General features: G+C 45.5%; 1 long non-coding RNA gene across 2 annotated transcripts; it reads left to right on the top strand.

Annotated features, from left to right (window-relative positions):
• Positions 1-70: 70 nt before the first annotated feature.
• On the top strand, positions 71-20,565 carry LOC148000900 (uncharacterized). Of its 2 annotated transcripts, XR_015638701.1 has the most exons (3): positions 71-318; positions 9,416-9,553; positions 20,093-20,565. It is a non-coding gene; the product is annotated as an uncharacterized LOC148000900 (long non-coding RNA). The 2 variants fall into 2 exon arrangements; XR_015638702.1 differs by lacking the exon at positions 9,416-9,553.
• The last annotated feature ends 2,481 nt before the right edge of the window (positions 20,566-23,046 follow it).

The raw sequence follows: 23,046 nt of genomic DNA, 5'->3' as shown, positions 1-23,046 counted from the left end.
GTGGCTGGTACTCCATCTGGCCCAAGGGGAAATTCCGCCCAGCTGTCCCCTCCCAGGAAGCTTGGTTGGCAGGGTGCCTAGTGAGGAGAACTCCCAGGCATGGCGCGTGCTCCGTTTGCCAAAGGACAGGGCGTCCAACCAACTGGAAGGGGCCGGTTAACACGCTGAACTTACTGAAGGCTTTGTAAGAATACACTCAGATACAGACGGACAGGTCTTCAGGAAGCTCTGCAGCCTGTACAGGGACCAAACTCAAAACGCAACCTGTAAGACACAGAAGCTCTACAATCAGAAAGGCTAGACTCCATGCGCTCCGAGGTGGGCCCGAGTGAGCATGCTCAGTGTAGAGAATCCTAGGGGAGAAGAGACAAGGGAAGGAGCGAAGGAAGGAGGAGGAGGGAAGGAAAAGAGGAGGGAGGAGGCAGAGGAGGGGGAGGGAAGAAGGGAAGGAATGAGCTGTTTTGATTCTCAGCCTTTCTAACCCTTTCTGAGTTTCTGGTAATGGTATATATATTCATATGTGTTTTATGGGCTTCCAGAAGGTTCTCCAATTCACTCCGTGTGGCTTCTTCCCAGTTTACCAGCCATTAGTTTGGGAACTCCAGAGTGGATGAACATTTAGGATGGTTACTTGGTCGAATTTTTGAATGGCGTGCCACTCTCATGTGTGGTTGGTTCTTCCTGTCCCAAGTGACCCATGAGCCTCTTCCAAGAGTACCCCCAGGTACCACTTCTGTGGGGGGCAGAGCCATGAGCAAAAACAAAAAATGTATGGTTCTGCCCAGTTCCGTGTGGAAAGAAGGAGGGTGTGTGTGAGCCACTTCCAGTGACCAACGGTTAAACTTGGGTTCGTTTAATAAGCTATCACTGGCGCTTATCCAGCTTGTAGCCCTAGTGAATTCCTTGTTCTGGAGAAAGATGGATCTGATAGATCTGAGACACATTAAGGCCTCACCAGGTAGATATCTCTCTCTCTGTCTCTCCCCCCTCTGCTTCCCTCCCCCACCCCTTCTCCTTCTCTTTCCCCCTTCCTTCGTGTGTGTGTGTGTGTGTGTGTGTGTGTGTGTGTGTGTGTGTGTAATACATGAGTGCTTATCCAAATTCAAAGAGTTCGCCAGTACTGAGTCTCCCACAGTCAGTCTGCCAACCAGAAAACTGTCATCATCAGGCCCTTACCACACCTCTGGCCTCAACTCACACCTACTCAGCTTCAGCCTTTATGCAAATGTGTCCATTCTTTAAGCCGTCCTCAGGTAACATTTTACTGTCTGACGTGCTCTTTCCCAAATATCGGCTTGCCTCTCTTCCTTATCTTATTCAGGTCTCTATACCTTTTCATAAAGCTTCCTTAAAACCATTCTGTCTGAATCACAGCCCCCACCCCATGTTTTACAGTTGTCTCCACACCTGTGTCTCTTTCTCTTTTCCATATTTAGCACTAATGTTTCTCATGTACTTTCTCCCCCGCTCCCCTTTCTGTAAACTCCATGGGAAATACTTAGTCTACGTGGTAAGGATTTTAGTTGTTTTGCCCAGGGTTGTATTGTTAGCATCTGGAACCGGCCCCAGAAAGGTGCTCCCCAGAGAGTGTGCTCCCAAGAAAAGGTGCTCCCAATAGAGGGTGCTGTGCTTGAACCCTCGAAGTGCTTATCATGCGGTCGGCAATGACGTCTCTTAGAATTTAATCCTGCCAATATATCTGCCTGCCAATAGGTTCCTCTCATTTAAAACTGTAGTCAAAATGGAAGTCTGGGGTAGGGTGATTTTGTTTTTGTTTTTGTTTTTGTTTTAAGGAAATGTTTTATTTATGGTTCCCTTTCCTTTGTGAGAGCTTCTGCATCTGCTTAGAGAACAGAAAAGTCAGACACCAGGCTTCGATTCTGTAGCCCCGCCCCGCCCCATGCTTGCTGAGTCATTGCCCTGAGCTAAGGGCATTCCTGTAAGCCTAAGAATGAGAAAGGTCACCCTCTCATCCTTCATTCAGGCAAAAGTGAACCAGTCTTTATCCAGGTTCTCTTCCTCAGAGGCAGCCTGGGGGCGGGGGGGGGGGGGGGGGTGGCTCAATAGCTTCCTTACCGGGTGTCTTGAATCAAATCGGGAATCAAGCGCTCAGGTCTGTGAGGAGAAAGCGCTTCCGGTGAACTCACTGACCATGAAGCCAGATGGTGCAGCGGGGGGGGGGGGGGGGGGGGGGTTCCCAGCGCAGCCTTGCCTTCTCAGTGGCACTCAGTGTATGTCCAGCAAACAAGAGGACGGGGGAGGAATCAACGTGTGTTTGCAGGCTTTTTGTTTGATTGCATGTTTGTGTCCTGACTGGGAGGCCTCAGTGGCCCTTTTCAGGGGACAGCATAGCAATTGCCAGTATGCACCTGCCTGCCCAGGTACTGAGAACAAAACCAATCCAACATCCTGGACCTCTGCAACAGACTGGTCACCTTGCTTTTACAATTCCCGCTCTAATCGCTGAAAGAAAATACAATGAGGGTATTGATGGATGATGCTTTTAATCCCGGTAGTCCCAGCATGCAGGAGGTAGAGGCAGGAGGATCACAAATCCTATGCCGGCCTAAGCTACATAACAAAGAGACAGAGCCAAAAAGTAGCAAAAAAGGGCAGACAATGTTGCTCTGTCAGTGGACTGAGTGCCCAGCATACACAATTCCCCAGCTCCATCCCCAGCACCAGGTTGGAAGAAAAGGAAGCAAGAAGTTCAGAAAGTCAAGGTCAATCCTCAACTACTCGGCAATCTGAGGCTAGCCTGGGGTGCGTGAGACCTTGTCTGAACAACAAAGGGAACGTAGCCAAAGAGACACAGCCGAGCTAGACCGATTCTTGTTCCTATTCCTGGCGCATGTCACCCAGATGTCCTAAGAAAGGTGGGTGCTTGTCATTGTTGCCCAGCGTCCTCTCTTGAAGCTTCCGTCAAGCCTACCCCCTCCAGCTGGCTCCCCCTACTGGTCAACACAGGGACTACTGGTACGGATAAGGGCGTTAGTTACAACGTAACAGGCTTGAATGGCTCGCAATGCAAACTACAAAACACAAAATACAATACACTCACATGCCATTTTCCTTCACCGTTCCATTCAGTTAGCTTGGTGTAGCTCAATTTGTTGCCTATTATTTGCCAAGAAGCGCTCTGCCTGCAAGCCTCAGTTCACTCTGCTATTTAGTTTCAGCCTCTTGACCCAAACCAGTCAGCAAGCTATGAAGCAGGAACTAATCCCAGCTGAGAAAATGCCTACATCAGATTAGCCTGCAGGCATGTCTATAGGGCTTCTTTTTTTGGGGGGGGGAGGGTGTCGAGACAGGGTTTCTCTGTGTAGCCCTGGCTGTCCTGAACTTGCTTCATAGACCAGGTTGACCTTGAACTCACAGAAATCTGCCTACCTCTGCCTCTCGAGTGCCGGAATTCAAGGCGTACGATACCATGCCCGGCCTTATCGTCATCATCATCATCATCATCATCATCATCATCATCATCATCATTATTATTATTGATCTAAGTGGGAGGCCCACCACCACCTCCTTTGGGCAGTGCCACCCGGGAACAGGTGGTCCTCGCTGTGGAAGAAAGCAGCCTTCTTCTGTGGTCCGTCCTTTGGCTGCTACTTTCAGCCCCCTGCCCGATGGACTAACCTGTTAAGTAATATTAACCTTCCTCCTGGAGTTCCCTTTGCATAATGTTTTATCACAGCGACAGAAAAGCTCACTGGGACACTTTCCAACAGTGTGGGAGTTTGCGCTAAATAAACACCAAGACCTTTACCTAAATTTGGCATGGGTGAGCACTGAACGCAGGCAGTGTGGTGTAAAATATTTTCCGGCACAGGTAATGCTGTGGCCTAAATGTCTCTAAGGCCCCCATTCATACAGGTTTAGCATCCCCGATCTAAAAATGTAAAAGGAAAAAATGCTCTGAAGCTTGAAATTTCGGCTCAGAACCAAGTATTCTTGATCTTATTCCGGGTATAGGGATAGTCGACTTGTAAGAAGATATCTCAAAATCCAAAGGAAAAGGAGAGAAGAGGGGGAAGGCAGAGGTGGAAAAGGATGCGAAGGGAGAAGGGGGGAGGAGGTGGGGAGGAGATGGGGAGGAAGAAAAGCAAGAGAGGTAAAGAAGCAAAATATCAAACATTTTGGTCCCAGACATTGCAGATAAGGTTTTGAACTGTTTGTTGAAATCCCCCCATATGTCTTGCCCAATCGTTGTCCCACAATGCGAAGAATGGGACCTGTCCAGACATCAGTTCTGCTGGCACACTGACCTTAGTCTCCCAGCTTCCCGAACTATGGGCAGTAGACCCCTGCAAGTAATGAATTACTCAGTATGAGGGGCTTTGGTGTCACACCCTGAATGTACTAACACAGAAAGCAACCCCTGGGAACTGGATTTTTATTTTAAAGAATAAAAAGCAAGAGGGAAGAAGGCACCTAACTGTTCCTGGCACCTTCTGGCCCACACACACTCGGGAAACCTTTCTCCTTGGGCCGGACATCTTCCTGTTTCCTCAGATCCTCTGACCCGACCTTTACTTGTTTTTTTTTTTTTTGTTTTTTTTTTTTTCCTTTTTCTTTTTTTCGGAGCTGGGGACCGAACCCAGGGCCTTGCGCTTCCTAGGCAAGCGCTCTACCACTGAGCTAAATCCCCAGCCCCCCGACCTTTATTTGTTGGAGAGCCCCACGACTCTTTTCCATGGAGCTAATCTTTCCGCCTGGGTGATCTCAAAATATCTTTGTCTTTTATTTATGTATGTAATATTAACACTATCAAGTTACTATGTCTATAGCATATAATTGTGTGTATGTGTGTACATATATGTATGTATGTGTGTATGTATATGTGTATGTATGTGTATATGTGTCTATGTATGTATATGTGATATATGTGTATATATGTATATGTATGTGTGTATGTATGTGTATATGTATGTGTGTATGTGTGTATGAATGTGTGATGTATGTGTATATATGTATATATGTGTGTGTATGTATGTATGTGTGTATGTATAAATGTATATGTATGTGTATATGTATATGTATGTGTGTGTATGTATGTGTGTATATATTTATATATGTATATGTATGTGTATATGTATGTGTGATGTATGTGTATATATATGTATGTGTGTATGTATATGTGAAGTATGTGTATATATGTATATATATATATGTGTGTATGTATGTATGTGTGTATGTATGTGTATGTATAACTCGCAAGTGCAGAGTTGCAACCCTGCTATGTCCTTAAACTTCAGCCCTACAAAGAGAATGCCTCCTTTTGTTCTGAAACTTGAGGGTCGTTTTACAGTGATTTGAGAGAAAACTAAGAACAGTACAGACAAGCTGCTAAGAGGAGGGAAGGGGATACAAAGAAGAAAGAGACTAAGACTCATGCCCACCAGTTAAGTGTCCAAGAGAGCCAGCAGGTTGGCAATGAAGGTGGCCAAGCAGTTGTATAGGACAGAAGGGGGAGTGGGGCATCCCAAGCTCATACCTCAGGGTATACATGCTTAGGATCTGGGCCAGTATCTAACGAAGGGCTACAACGGCGGAAAGAAAATGTTTCCCCTTCCGAGTTAGAACTCAGAAAATCAGACTGGCTTAGCATTCAGGTCTTGTGAGCTGTTGTCTCAAAGCCATCTTAACCCAGGGGGAACTGGGTGTTTCTAAGTCACCACCATAGACTCAGCATAACAAAACTGACTTCAAGTCATTTCTTTCTCAAAACCTAATATAGGTCCTGATACCACTAACAGGTCTTCCTGTTTACCCAGCTATCCTAGCTGAAAGCTCTGGTGGGTTTGTTCCATTTCCACAATTTTTTTTAAAGGTTTATTTATTATATACACTGTCTTCAGACACACCGGAAGAGGGCATCAGATCCCATAACAGATGGTTGTGAGCCACCATGTGGTTGCTGGGAATTGAACTCAGGACCTCTGGAAGAGCAGTCAGCGCTCTTAACCGCTGAGCCATCTCTCCAGCCCCCCATTTCCACATTTTTTAAACAATTGTTTTATTTTTCTTTATGTGTGTGTTTGTGAGTGTACGCTATATGTGTGCCATTGCCCTCAGAGGCCAGAAGAGGGCGTCAGAGCTCCTGGAGCTGGAGTTACAGATGGCTGTCAGATGACGTGCTTGCCTTGTATAGGTCCTCTAATCTGCCGTTGATTTCTGTCACTTCAGTCACACAGGAACCATAGATCCTGTGCTCTTGTCACCCTCTTGTCTCCTCTACACAGACATCCATCTGGGTTTCCTATGGTCTATTGCCACAGGTCAGCTATGGGGACTAGCAATGAATGCCCTGTTCCCTCAGCAACCTCACAGGGCTCTCGAATGAGCACGGCCATTGTACACCCATCCCTCGCTCTTACCATCCAGACACTCAGGCCTCTTTGATGCTTCCACATTTGCCTGTTCCAACTTGTATAACTCTCCCTTTTCCATTTTCTCTATTGCTGTTGCTATCATCATCATCACCACCACCACCACCATCATCATCACCACCATCATCATCATCACCACCACCATCATCATCACCACCATCATCATCACCACCACCACCACCACCACCACCATCATCACCACCACCATCATCACCATCATCATCATCACCACCACCACCACCACCACCATCATCATCATCATCATCATGATCGGGAGGGAGGCTGGGAGGCAGGTAAACCATCTTTCTGGTTCATAGCCATTTTTTTTAAAGTAAGAAATAAACTTATGAAGATAATAAAAGGCTAGAAGAAAATTATAGGCTTGCAGAAAAGCAAGGAAAACCGTCGGGGATATTAATTTCTTTTTGCAGACTAAGGAAATAGGTTGCCCCTTGGGGAGCTGTTGTATCCTAATACCATATTTGGAAATTTTTACCTTTCGCAGAGAGGAAGCACTCCATCTCCAAGAGAACAAAATAAATTTATAAACATTTGGATTGATTACTGGAAACACTCCCTATCTGGGAGGGAAATATTGAATTATGAAATGGCCTCCTCGGCAAACTCGTGAGAGTCACCATCCAAAATATTAAAAATTAAATCAGATAAGACATTAGCTGGGCCTAATGTAGGAAATGATCCTGTTCTGGTTTGGGGGAGACAGAGTGGAGACCTAACGGGGCTTTTCTATTATTCATTGTAAAGATTTTTGCCAAGAAGCACAACCCACACAGCAGGAACTCCAAAGTTGCCACTCAGAGCTCCTGAAAAGTCAAGTTACGAGGCGCTGTGAGTGAGCCCTAGGCTGTATTCATGGTGCCTCACAATCACCTAGAGCTCTGGTTTCAAGAGGTCCAACTTCCTCTCCTGGCTCCTGCATTCATGTGCTACAAATACATGCAGGTACACCACACACACACACACACACACACACACACACACACACACACACACACACACACAGGTTTTTAGAAAAATGAGACTCTGTTTTTAAAAGACAGGATCTGGCTATTTAGCCTTGGCTGGCCTGGAAATGACTCTGTAGACAGGAGGCTGGCCTTGAACTTGTGGCAATCCTCCTGCTTCTGCAACCTAAGTCATGATTTGAAGCTTTTCTATAGCTAGTTTTAAAAGGCACACGTTTGGATTGGAGAGGAGATGTTTTAAAAGATAATTCCATTGGGGCTGGAGAGATGGCTCAGCTGTTAGGAGGATGGCATGTTGCTCTTCCAGAGGACCTGGGACCATGTGATGCCCAGCACCCACATGGCAGCTCACAGCCATCTGTAACTCCCAGGGGACTGGAGACCTCTTCTGACTCCAGGAGGCACCAGGTACATACATGGTGCCCGTACATAGCTTAAGGCAGAACACTCATACATAAATAAATCTGAGGGAGGAGGGTTGAATAGAAGGAGGACCAGAAGGAAAGCGCCATCAGACAGTGAAAATCCTCGGGAGCCCTGCAAGAGGAAACTGACTAGAGAAATTAGCTGGTGTTTGAGGAGGGTGGGAGCTGAGAACCAGATATAGCTGGTGGATTCAGGTCACTCAGGGACCGGAGGCCACGCAAAGATTCTGATCTTTCTCCCAGTGTGCTTTAAGTTGGTTGTTCTACTTTTCGTTGGGCTATGGCGTCGAGAGCATGAGAAGCACAAGGGCAAGTATGGGGACCCCATCAGGTTGCCTTGGCAAATGTGATGGGTGGTAGAGAGAAAGACTGAGAGATGGGACAGAGGTGGTAAAAGTGTAGGAGAAAAAGAAATGAACGGTCTTTAGTAGTGGTGTAAAAGAGGCAAGAGGTATAGATTATATCAAAAACAACTCCAAAGTGTTCTCCTCTCACCCAGGGCCGAATGGTGTGTGTATTGAGTCGGATGCTCACGTGGGACATTAGGAACTGAGTACGTGGTCTGGTTAATCTCACCTGCTGGTTTACCTGGGGGATTGGTTAACATGGAGCTGGGGTTTGGCACCATGGGATGACACCCCGAGAAAGAGACCTTTGAGTGACAAGAGAATGAAAGCTTCAGACAGCGACTCAAGGACTCCAGCAAATTTGTCACAAAGAGGAAAGAGGTCTGAGAAGAACCGAGAGAGAGGCCAGGGCACACAGTGATGCTGGAGCCAACAGACTGCTCTGTGAGGGGAAAATGGCTTTCCGTACCAGAGGCTGCCGAAAGATCCAGGAAAAGGAGAGTTGAAAATTCCCTTTGCCATCCTCTGGGAAAAGCCACCATGAGGTCGGCGCTGACACTACCGATACATTTCCACTGTGTGCATTCGAGCTTGCTGGGAGAGCAGTGAGCCGGGTCAGCGCGGCCAAGGTTGACTACTCAAGGGCAGTGGGGGAAACTGCAGCACAGGACGCATCAACCTTACATCATTTAAATTGTTGGCTGTTTACATGGAGTTCAAGGGTTGCTTGAAATAAGGGCATCTGAGTCTCAACAGACGCAGGGAGAACGTTGTCTGTTTCCGTTACCTGCCTGAAAGTTGCACACCTTTATCAGGGAAACAAGAGCCCACGAAGCTACACATGTGTAAAACAGTCCTTACCTTCTTTTAGCTGATCATTTCCGTAATCCTACCCATCTGAAGCCTGTTAAAGAAATGTAACACCATTAGAAAAAGTTGCTTAAAGATTATATTAATCAGGGCTTTCTAGAGTAGCAGAACTTATAGAATGAATCCCCCCTTTCTATACATATAGGAAGGGGATTTATTAGAAGCACTTATAGGCTATAGGCTGTGGTCCAAGTAATCAAACAATGGATGGCTAGGAATGAAAAGCCCAAGAATCCAGAAGTTGCTCAGTCCAAAAGACTGAATGGCTCAACTAGTCTTCAGTAGACACTGGAATTCCAAAAAAGTAGGGTCTCATGCCAGTGAAGGAATGGACTTGTTAGCCAGGCAAGAGCAAGCAGGCAGAAATGAAGCTTCCTTCTTCTGTGTCTGTATAGGTTTCTAGCAGAAGGTGTGGCCCAGGTTGAAGGTGTGTCTTCCTGACTCAAGTCTGGATCAAAGATGTGTGTTGCCCTACCTGGAAGGTGAGGACTAAAAGTGAATTCACCTACCAAGGAGGGAAAAAACTCTCACAGGTATGTGTTCCACTTCTGGAGTGAGGTTCATTCTAAATGCAATCAAGTTGACTACCAAGAATAGCCATCACAAGGGGTTGGGGATTTAGCTCAGTGGTAGAGTGCTTGCCTAGCAAGCGCAAGGCCCTGGGTTCGGTCCCCACTCCGGAAAAAAAAAAATAGCCATCACAAATTTAATATTTTTTCTAGAACCCCTTCAAAAAATATTTTTCTTTTTTTTTTCTTTTCTTTTTTTTTTTTCAGAGCTGGGGACCGAACCCAGGGCCTTGCGCTTGCTAGGCAAGCGCTCTACCACTGAGCTAAATCCCCAACCCCGAAAAATTTTTTTTATTAACTTGAGTATTTCTTATTTACATTTTGAGTGTTATTCCCTTTCCCGGTTTCCGGGCAAACATCCCCCTAATCCCTCCCCCCCTTCTTTATGGGTGTTCCCCTCCCCATCCTCCCCCCATTGCCGCCCTCCCCCCAGCAATCACGTTCACTGGGGGTTCAGTCTTGGCAGGACCAAGGGCTTCCCCTTCCACTGGTGCTCTTACTAGGATATTCATTGCTACCTATGAGGTCAGAGTCCAGGGTCAGTCCATGTATAGTCTTTAGGTAGTGGCTTAGTCCCTGGAAGCTCTGGTTGCTTGGCATTGTTGTACATATGGGGTCTCGAGCCCCTTCAAGCTCTTCCAGTTCTTTCTCTGATTCCTTCAACGGGGGTCCTATTCTCAGTTCAGTAGTTTGCTGCGGGCATTCGCCTCTGTATTTGCTGTATTCTGGCTGTGTCTCTCAGGAGCGATCTACATCCGGTTCCTGCCGGCCTGCACTTCTTTGCTTCATCCATCTTGTCTAATTGGATGGCTGTATATGTATGGGCCACATGTGGGGCAGGCTCTGAATGGGTGCTCCTTCTGCCTCTGTTTTAAACTTTGCCTCTCTATTCCCTGCCAAGGGTATTCTTGTTCCCCTTTTAAAGAAGGACCCTTCAAAAATTTTAATATTAGACTTCAGTATCATCATCATCACCACCACCATCATCATCAGTGCAGAGGATTGAACCCAGGCTATTCTACCAATGTGAAATGTCCCAGTCCCAGAGTTGCTTATATGGGGTTAACTAACTCATGGGAGAATTTTCATGCCAGCTTATGTCAACGAGCGATTACTGCTATGAGTATCCTATTTCCAGAAAGCCAGTCAATTTCAAGGTTGATTGCATGGCACCAGTTCCAGCAGCTCCACTCTGGTTTGGTCAGGTCAAACAAGGGCTTGCCATAAACATTGCTTCACCACCTCAAACTTGTCTCCGTATTTCCTCAGAGGAGAAGTATACGTGTGTCCGGCCTTTGTAATGCTACTTTACAACTTGCTTTAGTTGCAAGCCATTTTCTGTGACACCCTCAGTGCCTGTGATAAAAGTTTTCCTTCCTTCCTTCCTTCCTTTCTTCCTTTTTTAAAAACTGTCAATTATAGTGGCTTTCAGGCAGTTCATGATTCCCCATTAACTATATCTGTGGGGTAGGGAAGATGGCGATTTAATAGCGCTAAGACAGCGGTAAGGAGACAGAGCTGTGACGGTGTAGACAGAGCCGTAAGCATCTCTGGGAAGCTTGACTTGGAAGGAGAGGTCAGCTGCAAGGAAATGGGAAAGGGCGGGACATCCTGAGGTGTCCTCCACGCGGTGCAAATACGAAGATCTGAGCATAGTAAATGCCGTGAGAAATCTCCGGTTAAGAAGGAACTCAAGTCCCTGAAAAACAGTCCAGAGTTCACGAATAGAGACCAGGAGGGAATGGAGTACAGCTATAGGTGCACTAACTTCTAACGAAGATATGGATGGCTCTCCCTTGTGATCCTGCTAAGGGGCTTGAATGAGAGTTGGTAAAGCAAGGGCTACTTTCTGAAGGCTTCAGCTTCAGTGAGGCCCAGAAGTCATTGAGGAGAAGCATTTAGGTTAGGAGGGCAGGAGCCAAGGTTGACTAGGGAAGGTCAGTGGGGGTGGGCGTTACAGAACCGCACCCATGAGGAGATTAGGGCAGTATCTGTACACAGTTTGTCTACAGTACAACCATAGGAAGTGGCACACTGCTGAATATTCGTGTGTCTGAAGGAACGCATCAATATTTCTCTGTGATGTTTGTTCTTGGATCTAATGGCCCTCTAAGAGAGTTTAAGTTTCTTGGAAGCATAGATCCGAGGCAAGGCACACAGCCAGTGTTCTTTTACTTACCCTCTTTCGATCTTTTATTCATGCAGTAAATATTTATTGAGCACTAGCCATGTGCAGGGCCCTGTGCTCAGCTGGGGTGTGGCTATGAACAAGACAAGAATGGTGCCTGTGGGATAGAGGCAGGAGATCCCTTCCTCTAGGAGCTCACATTCTGGGTTCAGAGGTGACCGGAGTGTCACGGAGATGAGTGAACAAACAAACAAAGGTCTGACAACTGCAACGTCTTCTAGGACAACAGAGGTAGATGGGGAAATAGAAGACGAGTGGATGAGCAACTCCTATGGATTGTGCTGTCCTAGAGCCTTCCAGAGCTCACAGAGGATCCCAGGAAAGCCTGCAGGCAAAAGGACAGTGTGTGGTAAGACAGAAAGGCAAGGAAGCCTATGTGATATGACACGGAGAGCGAGCGATCAGGAGGTCAGTTCAGGCCAGATCACGTGAGGCCTTTCCAACGATGGCTCTCCTTTGAAACATGGCAGATGGCAGCTACTGTGAGAGTTACCGATGGGGAGGATTGTTCTGAGCACTGGGTAGAAAGTAAACTGGAGGGACATTGGAGAAAGCACACAGGAGGCTGCTAAGTACATAGTCTCAATGAGATGACCATAGCTTAAACCACAGAGGGATGTGGGGGATGGAAAATGGAATCTATTCCAGACACAGACTAGCAGAATTGGACCAAGCTTACCTCCTCGGTTTTAAGTCACACGAGTGAGTGTAGGGTACCATTTGGTAATGTCAACAATGCAGACATTGGTGAAGAAGTCCAGAGTCTCACCCTGAGTGTAGTACTCATGTTTCGCAGGGGTCCATGATTCTGGAGCACCAAGAGCAGGGCTAGACAAGAAACATGGGGCTCCTCAGCATGGGGATCTACAGCCTCAAAACAAGAAAGCCATCTAGAGAGAGAATTTGGCAAAAGAAGATGACATGGGAAAAAAAACTGGTGCTGGGTGTGGTGATGGGCAGACCTTTAATACCAGCACTTGAGGGGCAGAGGCAGGAGGATCTCTCTGAGTTTGAAGCCAGCCAGGTGTACATGGTAAATTCCAAGACAGCCAGAGCTACAAAGTGAGACCCTGCCTACCAACATGGATGAATGACAGAATGATATGAAAAACAGTTTGAGTGGGATAGTTGAAACAGTTGTCAAAGGTGAAAGACTTCTTTCGTAATTCCTTGTAGTTCTTAGCTGAGACGATAAAGACTACCAGGAAGCAAAAGGCAAGATTATTAACGCACTTAATGAGCATCACACAGAAGCCCCCTGGAAACAACTCCAGGCAGAGCTTCAGAGTTCCGGCTTATACAGCGACTTCAAGCGAGATCAAGAAATTAGAATGGGCTGGTGCCATATACTTGTAATCCCAGACTGCAGACCACCCAAGGGACAGAGACAGGAGGATTGTGAGTTAGAGACCAGCCTGGGCTACATAGCCAGATCTTTTCTAAACAAACAAACAATAAGGGTCAAGAGAAGGTTCAGCACTTACAAACACTGGTTGCTCTTCCAGAGGACCCATGTTTGAATTCCGGCATCCACAAAGTGGCTCATGACTGTCTTAACTCCAGTCTTAGGGTGCCCGATGCTCTCTTCTGGCTTCCATGAGCTCCAGTTACACACACGGTGCATGGATATACATGTAGGTTAAAACACACGTACAAAATAAAATAAGGAATAAATTGCACGACTGAGAATATGGTGGATGGTAGAACACTTGTTATCATTCACAACACCTGGGTCCAATCCCCAGCACTGCCAAAAAGAAATAGCAGAGAACAAGTTTAGGCTTCCAAGGGTCCAAAATGGTGGGAAGAAAATGGATGAAGAATAGTGAATGAAACAGTCTCCTGTTTTCAACGTAGTGTTGTCATCTGGACAGGAGAATTTGTACCCCGTTTGTGTCCTGTCTCTGGAGAAAAGGGAGCAGACGAGCCTTTCTTCTGCTTGCTGTTTCTCCATTGCCTTCTGCTCGAAAGCAAACTTTAAGTCGAAGATGACTTGTTTTGGTTTCTTCAGAGTCGATTTGGGGCTGAAATGTAAAAAGTAACCGAACTGGAGGGCCCTTGAAGATGGCTCAGCAGATAAAGGCATTTGTTGGCAAGCCTGACACCCAAGTTCCATCCCTAGGACTCACATAGGGGAAAGAGAGAGTCAACCCCTGCCAGTTTTCCTCTGATGGAAGCCTGGAGGACATGCACACACACGTGTGCGTGCACACACGGAGGTTGGGAGGGGATAAAGTGTAAAATAAACAGTTCTTAAAGACCTGAGAAAGTAGAGAGGCTGCATTCAAGCATGCCGTTCAAATGGTTTCATGCTTACGGGGCCACCATCTATGAATGAGTACCAGAAGCACGCACGTGACCAAGATATAGTTTCTCTCTCTGCTGTTCAGGTACAGATAATAGAGCCTGCACGCATATCGATGGGGATGATCGGAAGCAGCAGATGTCAATCATGTAGGGGGTTGGTCATCCTAAAGGGAATGACATCTCAGGGAGAAGTTCATCTTTTCCCAATCTCTGGTATGGTAAAATACATATAGCACGAGCATTTCCATCTTCTCTGCATTTATTTATTTATTTATTTAGGCTTTTGGGGGGTTGAAGGGGTTGCACAGTCCTTGGGAGCAGCATAGGAGACCAGAGAACAACTCGTGATGACAAGGGTCTTTACCTGATGAGCCGTCTCACAAGTCCCTGACAGACAGAGACAGAGACAGAGACAGAGAGAGGGGAGGAGGGAGGGGGAGGGGAGGGAGAGAGAAAAGGAGAGGGAGAGAGAGAGAGAGAGAGAGAGAGAGAGAGAGAGAGAGAGAGAGATTGGTTGATTGAGTCTCATATGTAGCTAGACCAAGCTGGCCCCAAACTCACAGAGATCTGCCTTTCTCTACCTTCCCCCCCACCCCCCACCCGGAGCTGGGGACCAAACCCAGGGCCTTGCGCTTGCTAGGCAAGTGCTCTACCACTGAGCTAAATCCCCAACCCCAGCTTTCTCTACCTTTCAAGTGCTGAGGTTTAAAGCTGTGCCATCACACCCCGGCTTTGGCTAAATTCCTTATTTGTTTGTTTGTTTTTAATTTTATGTGTGTGAATGGTTTTTGCTGCAGTATGTCTGTGCACCACGTGCATGCTTGATGCCCACAGAGGCCAGAAGAGGGCATCGGAACCCTTAGAACTGGTGTTACAGTTGGTAGAGAGAGCCTTAATGATGTGTTGAGGTTAGTTCAAAGAAGAGCAAAGCTTCAAAGTGACACCTCCCAGGCACCAGATGGCGCTGTTCAGCTGCTGGGACGTTCTCTGTCACCTGAGAAGCCTCCTTATGACCTAGCAGATTAAAAACAACAAAACACTTTTGTCCTTGTAAATTGGCCTCAGGGCAGTTGGAACCGAGGTAACTGGCTTGGCTTTCAGTGGCCCTGCAAATCCTGCTTTGGGACCAACAAAGGGTGTTTGTGTTTGCAGAGGACACGGTGATAACAAAGGACAAAGCCAGAGACCATTTTCTCAGAATGGAGACTTAGGCCTGCCACCCAAACTAGAAGAATCCGACTGCACAATGAATAGCATTGGGAATCGGGACAGAGCCCAGCCCATTTATTAACAAGCATCCCTGACTGGGGTGCAGTTCCTGTCGTTACTGAGAAGGCAGGTCCCTAAGCTCCTAATCATTCACAAGTAGGGGTCCTACTCACTGTTCCCAGGCCAGCTTCCGGAGGCCAGGCACATTTGCATGTGTGACGTCACCGCAGCTCTCCTTTACAGGCCTCTGCCCTAGTTGTACTGAAATAATCTTTCAATCACATCCTTCCTTCCCTTCTTACATTCCGGCCCAGCTCTGACCTCCTGGAGGAAGTCCATCTGAGCAGCACAATAGCCCAAGGAGCCCCACCCTCCCATTGGCTAGTAGCCACTGTAGCTGTTTAAATGTGTTTATACTCCGGTTCGCTCCGTCCAGCAGTCTTTCCGCTCTCAGAAGTTATTCAGAGCCCTCCAGCCACCCAGTCTTGTTGAAAGTTTGTATGTTACTTTTGGCTTACCAGGATCTCCCTGAGCCTTAACTCAAACTCAGGCCTCTTTTGAAAAAGCATTTTTTTTACTCGTGTTCTGCCCCCAAACCCCCATCGTGTTTCTTGCTCAGCTTTCCCAAACAAACCTCCCTTTAACATTTTACTTTTCTTCAGTTGGCTCTCCAGTTGTCTCAGGCAGTGTACCACTTTCTCCCGAGCCTTGCAGCATCATTTGATACTGTGGATGGTCTTTCCTTTCTTGAAATGGATGCTGGATTTCTACTTTTCGCTCTCCACGCTCCCCACCACTCCCCCTCCCCATGCCTGACATTAGACTGACCTCATTCCCCTCAACCCTTTTGGTCCTTTCTTCTCTGTCTTCAGTCACCTCGAATGACTCTCCTATTTTTCTTGCTTCTGCCTTTGAGAGACTGTTATATAAGGAGCAGTGTCATTTGGGAAGGTTAAATTGTACTTTAGGTTTCACCTCTACCTTAATGAATTTCTTGTGTGATTTGATCCTCTCTCAAGATTACAGGCATACTTACCTAATTGCCCTGCAGAATTTCCCACTGGATATAATGCTTTAACCACAAGTTCAACATTTCATGTGTGTGTGTGTGTGTGTGTGTGTGTGTGTGTGTGTGTGTGTGTTTACTTTATATATGATCTATCTAGTATATATGATATATATGATTACATACATATTACTTTATGTGTATATATTGTCTGTATATATAAACGAGCACCAGATACATGGCTGATCCTGCAGAGAGCAGTCTTCCAAAGTATTGGGAATCAAACCCACATTCTCTGCAAGAACAGCTCTTACCCGCCCTGAGCCACTGCTTGAGCCTCCAAATTTAAACATTTATTTTCCTTATGAAATCTCTTCAGCCGTCCCCAGCCCCCTGAAGTCTCTCTCAGCACCTCTTTCTCCAACCAGTGACTCCATTGCTCCTCTCATCCTCCATGTGTGAACACGGTGAAGCATTTCCACCCTTTTCAAACCTTAACTGCCTTTTCAGTTCTTCCACCTGCTAGCTATGTGGTTCAGGGTGAGTTGTGTAAGCAGATCATCTCTCAGGGCATTGGTTTATGACCATTAGTGGTGTGGGGTGTGTGTGTGTGTGTGTGTGTGTGTGTGTGTGTGTGTGTGTATGTGTATGTGTATAGATGTCTGTGTATGTGTATGTATGTTGTGTGTACATGTGTGTATGTGTGTGTATGTGTGTATGTGTGTGTATGTATGTGTGTGTGAATGTGTGTGTATGTATGTGTGTGTAAATGTGTGTGTATGTATGTGTGTATGTATATGTGAATGTGTGTGTGCCTGTGTGTATGTGTGGGTATGTGTGTATGTGTGTATGTATGTATGTGTGTGTTTGTGTGTATATGTGTGTGAATGTGTGTGTATGTGTGTATGTGTGTATGTGTGTATGTGTGTGTATGTGTGTGTATTGTGTGTGTATTGTGTGTGTATGTGCGTGTATATGTTATGTGTGTATGTGTGTGTATGTATGTGTGTGTAAATGTGTGTGTATGTATGTGTGTGTGTATGTGTATGTGAATGTGTGTGTGCCTGTGTGTATGTGTGGGTATGTGTGTATGTGTGTATGTATGTATGTGTGTGTTTGTGTGTATATGTGTGTGAATGTGTGTGTATGTGTGTATGTGTGTATGTGTGTATGTGTGTATGTGTGTGTATTGTGTGTATGTGTGTGTATTGTGTGTATGTGCGTGTATATGTTATGTGTGTATGTGTGTGTATGTGTGTATATGTGTGTATGTGCGTGTATATGGTATGTGTGTATGTGTGTATATGTGTGTATGTGTGTGTATGTATGTGTATGTATGTGTGTATGTGTGTGTATGTATGTGTATGTATGTGTGTATGTGTGTGTTTGTGTGTGTATGTGTGTATGTATGTGTGTGTGAATGTGTGTGTATGTGTGTATTGTGTGTGTATGTGCGTGTATATGTTATGTGTGTATGTGTGTATGTGTGTGTATGTATGTGTGTATGTGTGTATGTGTGTGTATGTATGTGTGTATGTGTGTGTATGTGTGTGTGTATGTGTGTGTGTTTGTGTGTGTATGTGTGTGTGTTTGTGTGTATATGTGTGTATGTGTGTATATATGTGTGTGTATGTGTGTGTATATGTATGTGTATGTGTGTGTGTATGTGTGTATGTGTGTGTGTGTATGTTTGTTAGTGAGAGCAGCACATACTACATTCTGAGTATGGGGGCTGCCTTTTCATCATACCAACTAGTAAAAAGATCTTGAGTTCAAGCCCTACAGAACAAGTTCAAGGCCAGCCTGAGCACTTTAGTGAGACTCAGACTCTAAGTTACAAAAACAACGGCAACAACAAAAAGAAAACTGGGGTTGTAGCTCAGTGGCAGAATGCTTGTATAGCATGTCTGAGACGTCGAGTTCGATCCTCAGTACAGGGAGGAAAACAAATCAGGTTCTTAGAGGAACGTTTCAAATGGCCTACACAGCACCTAGGACATCAGAAATGCTTAGGATATTTAAGAGGAGGGGTGTTGACATCCAGTCCTTTTAAATCCCCCGCATTCCCCACGACCAACAGCTCAGCCCAGCAACCAGAAAGATGCTCTCTCCACTTTGTTTCATCATTCCCTCCCACGCCTAAGCCACGGACAGAGTTAATCAGCCCTGGATTCTACCTACCTCTTTCGCCTCTCATGCATGTCCTTATCAGGTCAAGGTTATTTTAACATTGCTTTCATGATATTGGGACATGCACTGACCTTCACGTAGCTCTGGGTTTCTACCTCAGTCTGTTTCTGTTCTCGCTGGTTTGATGGCCTTGTTCTGCTAACTCTAACTCTGCATTCCCTAGTATTTTCTTCCTGTCCTTTCTTGGTGGCAAGCACGTCAACTTCCTTCTGCCTCTCCCTTACCAGTCCACTCCTTGTCAGGACAGGGTTAGCTCTGCGCAGTGCTTCAGGTCTCCACAAGATGACCTGTAGCTGACTGGCCTTCATTCTGGGTCTTCATGGGGTTGGGGATTTAGCTCAGTGGTAGAGCGCTTGCCTAGCAAGCGCAAGGCCCTGGGTTCGGTCCTCAGCTCCAGGCGGGGAAAAAAAAAAAGACAAAATAACATTCTGGGTCTTCACTATTCCTGCCCTCAAAATGTATCTTTGCCTCACAATTTAGCCTTTTGGGTTTCTTTATTTTCTCCGTTTGAAAAACAATAACTCTAGTAAAATAAAACTAACATTTACATTTTTACTCTTTTGAAGAGTACTAGTCAGTAGGACATGGCATTATAGCACCGTCACAAACGTGTACAGACATCACATTTAACTCCCAGTCGTCGCACATGAACTGTGGCTAGTGTGGGGGTGCAGGTCTTTAATCCCAGCGCTTGGGAGACATTGGATTACTGTGAGTTCTGGGACAACCAGGGCTACATACAAGGATGGTGGGCACTGGTGTACACCACTCTCTGTACACCTCATGCTTATCCTGATAGTCACTGAGGCTGCGGGTCTCTGCGGTTGGCCCCTATTCTCGATATTCCATATGAACCATGTAGCAGTCTTCTGTGTGTATCTGCTTTCCTTAGCTCCGTATGATTTCAGAGTAGCGTGTATCAGTGTTCCATGTGTATGTGCAATGACCAGGATTATATTAGTTACCTTCATGGCAGTGTGACCAAAGTACCTGACGGAAACAATTCAAAAGAGGACTGAGTCTTCCTCAGCTCTTTTGTTTTAATTTGATGTGTATAGGTGTTTTGCCTGCATGTGTGTCTGTGCACACCACAAACATGGTGCCGGAGAAGGTCAGAAGAGGACATCAGATCCTCCAGAATTAGACTTACAGATACTTGTGGACCTCCATGTGGGCACTGGGAATTGAATGCCGGTCCTCTCGAAGGCCAGTCCACACTGGGCCATCTCTCCATCACCGGAAAGGAATAATTTTGATCGGAATTTGGGAGTCGGGGGAGTCTTGGTGGCCGTCACGTAGTGGGGAACAGTGATCGGTGCAGTTGTGTGTGGACTAGAAAGCAGAGAGAGAGAGAGATGAAAACAGGCTGGGGCAGCGTGTTTGGAGGTCCGCCTTCATGGCTTACATTAACCAGCTGGACACTAGAACCCCAAAGTTCCACAACCTCTCAAAACAATGCTACCAGCCAGGGATCAAGTATTTAAACATATGAGCCCACAGGAGACATTCCATATGTAATAGATAACAGGGCTCAATCCCAGGGTCTCAGATACGGCAGGCAAAGGGTTAAGTTGTTTGTTGCCTTTTTTTCTTTTCCACTTAGGTTGAATCATATTCCTTTGCATGGGCCAGGTGGCAGCGTCCCATCATGGAAGATTTATAATACAAGTTAACAGATAGGAGAGAGGGGCAGGGAGGGAGAGAGGAAGAAGAGGAAGAAGAGGAAGAGGAGGAGGAAGAGGAGGAGGAAGAGGAGGAGGAAGAAGAGGAGGAGGAGGAGGAAGAGTAAGAATTTCTTCTGAAGAGTAGCTACTGGTGAGTTGCCCACCATCCCACAAACAACCCCTAACCCATGCTCCTATAAATGAATCTGTGAACTCATTGGGTCACACAGCCATGGAAATACAGAAGTTGAGAATGCATAAGCTGGGTGGATAAAGGAGTGTCCAAAGTTTAAGGGTCAAGAGGGAGTAACATATATGTATGAATACAACCAAATTACATTGTATACGTGCACAAGAATGTCAATCCATTATCGTCTATAACTAATAAGTACTAATAAAAACATCTAAAATATGCCATTGCCTGGATATACCGTATTTTGTATATAGACTCATTATTTGTAAGACATTCAGGTTATTTTCATCTTTTAGACATTATGAGCATTCACATACAAGGTTTTTAGGGTTTTTGAGGTTTTGCTCCCCCTTCCCCCACAACATTTGTTCACAGTGCTCAGGATTGAATGTAGAGCTCAGGAAATAAAAAGGCAAGCACACTGATGCTAAGCTATGGCACCGCAGCTATGGTAGACTCACTTTTATATATTAACTATTTTGTTATATATCCAAGAGTAGACTTTCTGGCTTATATGTGTCTTCGCATACTTGGACTACAAAGTACCAGAATGAGGCACCTTATAAATAAGAGAGTTTCTGGATGCTGGGAAGTCCATTTCTGTTTGGTAAGAACCCCTTTTATTTCGCAGATGGTGCATTCTAGCTTTGTACATGTATAAGAGCCAACGATCTAATCAAAGGGAGCCCTTGTGGCCCCCTCACTTCAGTACTACTACTTTGGAGGCTAGGGTTTCAACTTAGGAATTTGGTGGATGGCTTACCACAAACCCACTTTAACTTTTTGAGGCATTGCCAAGTTGTTTCAAAGCAACTGGCCATTGGTATTCACTTCAGCAATATGTATGAACAGCAGTTTCTGTAGAGAGCAGGGGGGAAGGGTAGTCCTGTGAACCCCTCGTGATGACAGTAGTTGTGCTTACCTGCAGAGGCCCGAATAAGGTAGAGCCATCAGGCACTGGAGAGATGGCTCAGTGGTGAAGAGCACTGATTTGTTCTTCCAGAGGTCCTGAGTTCAATTCCCAGCAACCACATGGTGGCTCACAACCATCTGTAATGGGATTCGATGCCCCCTTCTGTTCTGTCTGAAGAGAACAACCGTGTACTCGCATACATAAAATAAATAAATACACCTTGAAAAAGAAAAAAAGATTGAGCCATCAACATCCCATCAACAATCTTTGGGGAATGGACGGACCATCAGCTGAGGAACTATTGCCAAGTAAACGTTCCTGGGGAGGGAGACTCATTTTTCTTCAGGATGTAGCTACTGGTAAATTGCCCATGCGCCAATAAATAATTCCCACACCAGTATGAATTCCAACAGCTCTTCTTAAACTCAGTAAGAGAGTAGAAGGGGGGCACGTTAGAAAGGAGGAATTTCAGAGGTAGTTGGGGGAGATACGAGAAGGACAAAGATGGGGCTGGAGAGATGGCTCAGCCGTTAAAGGCTAGGCTCACAACCAAAAATATAAGAGAAGGACAAAGATGATCAAAGAATGCTATCTAAACATTGTCAAATGCTATACACACAAACAAAGGTTTTGTGATATTTCCAGATGCTAGCCTGATATTTCCAGATGCTAGCCTGAGAGTCCTAGTGCCATCATTTTACATTGTAATTACTGTAGTAGGTATGAGGTATCAACTGTCCTATTGCCATCTTCTTACATTGTAATTACTGTAGTAGGTATGAGGTATCAACTGTCCTATTGCCATCTTCTTACATTGTAATTACTGTAGTAGGTAGGAAGTATCAACTTCTTTTAGCTCTGCTTTACGTCTCCCTGATGACACTAAGCCTCTTCTTAGATATTTATGGCCATTCATGTATCTCCTGTTTATCGGTATCCCTTGCTCATTAAAAACTATTTATCTCTTTCCAGGGGTGGGGGCACATGCACTCAGGAGGCTGGTAGAGCTCTGTGAATTCAAGGCCAACCTGGTCTACATAGAGAGCTCCAGGTCAGCCAAGCCTACACAATGAGATCCTGTCTAAAAATAATAATAATAATAATAATAATAATAATAATAATAATAATAATAAACAATAATGATGATGATCTACTTATCTCATATTATTGTGACAGGTTTCTGTGTATTCTAGATAAAATTCCTTAATGCATTATTTGTAAATATTTTTATAAAGTTCATTCCCTACTTTAAAAAAAGTTATTTTATGTACCTGCATCTGTATCTGTTCACCATGTGTGCCTGGTGCCCGCAGAGGTCAGAAGAGGGTATTATTGGATTCCCCAGAACCAGAGTTGCAGATGGCTGCCATTCAGGTGCTGGTAATAACCTGTGCTAAGCAAGTGATCTGCCGTTGACTTATACCAAGCTCTCCCTTGCATTGTGATAAAACCCAATTCACCTAATTTCCTTTGTGACTTACCCTTTTATGTCTTAACCCAACCAGCTGCTGCCTTATCCAACGCTTTGGAGGGCTAGTGTTGGGTTTCCTCTAAGAATGTTACAGTTTGACGTTATGGTTTTGGAACTTAAATTTCAAGTCTACGGTCCATTTCCGTTTAGTTAACTTCTTGTGTATAGTGAGAGGTATGGGTCTGTCTTCATTCTTGCATAATCTTTCTGATGTATTAAATATAAGCCTGCTACCTTGACAGACTGTGATATGCTTCCCATCTGCCTGAGTATTTCAGTGCCCAATACTGCTAACCATACAATTACAATCATGCTG

Source organism: Rattus norvegicus, chromosome 15, assembly GCF_021556685.1.
Source record: "Rattus norvegicus strain SHRSP/BbbUtx chromosome 15, alternate assembly SHRSP_T2T, whole genome shotgun sequence".
Classification (NCBI taxonomy): domain Eukaryota; kingdom Metazoa; phylum Chordata; class Mammalia; order Rodentia; family Muridae; genus Rattus; species Rattus norvegicus.
Note: the sequence above shows the minus strand (reverse complement) of the source record. Positions and strands in the feature narration are given on the sequence as shown.